We start from the raw sequence: 911 nt of genomic DNA, 5'->3' as shown, positions 1-911 counted from the left end.
CGCGTGGGCCTCTGGCTCCCGGCCCCCAGCGGGGAGATCGCAGCCGGGCGCCGGGAGGCTTGTCCCTGAGGCCGCTCCCTGCCCACCCCCAGCCTCAGCCTCCGTGGCGTCCACCGCGTGCCTCCACAGGAAGTCGCTACCTGCGCCTTCAGCGCGGAAGGAGAACCGACGCGTCCCCTAGCTGGGCGGGCACCGCCTCCACCACGGCCGCCGCCGCGTGCACGCCCGGGCCAGCCGTCTCCCACCCCGCGGCCCTTGCGGCTCCTCCCGCCGTAGGCAGCGCTCCGGGATATGCTCCCAGCGCTGGCTGCGCTCACTCCACTTCCTGCCCGTCCAGATCACACTGCGCCGCCAGGCCCGCCACGTACCTCAAACTGGGTGTCCTAAAACGACATCCGCCTGTTATCTCAAGGCTTCTGTGGGCCAGAAGGCCAGGCTTAGCTGGGTCCTCAGCTCAGGTCAGCCGCTGTGTTCTCATCTGGAGGCTGGACTGGGGAAGGATTGCTTTCCACCTCATGCGATTGCTGGCAGAAGTCATGTCCTGGTGCTTGTAGGACCCAGGGCCAGCAGGAACTGTTCTCAGCTCCCGGTGGCTGCCTACTGGCCCCTGCTGTGTGGCCATCTGCGAGGGTGTGCAGTTCACAGGGTGGTCACTTCCCCAGGGTCCGAGGGAGAGCCCCACCCCCAGATGGAGTCCTATGGAACAGAACCTAATTGTGGGTGACATGCCACCCCCTCCGCCCAGTTCTACTCAGATTCAAGTCACAGGTGCCACCTGTAGCCAAGGGAACTATGGGCATGGGGCTGGCGCTGGGGAATCTCCTTAGGATATCCGCAGCATTCTGCACCCCCCACCCACAACCCTTCCCATTTCCACTTTCTATATGATTTCCTTATTATATTTATTATTA

The sequence above is a fragment of the Papio anubis genome, chromosome 8 (assembly GCF_008728515.1).
Source record: "Papio anubis isolate 15944 chromosome 8, Panubis1.0, whole genome shotgun sequence".
NCBI lineage: Eukaryota > Metazoa > Chordata > Mammalia > Primates > Cercopithecidae > Papio > Papio anubis.
The sequence above is the reverse complement of the archived record's forward strand: the minus strand, read 5'-3'. Positions refer to the sequence as shown.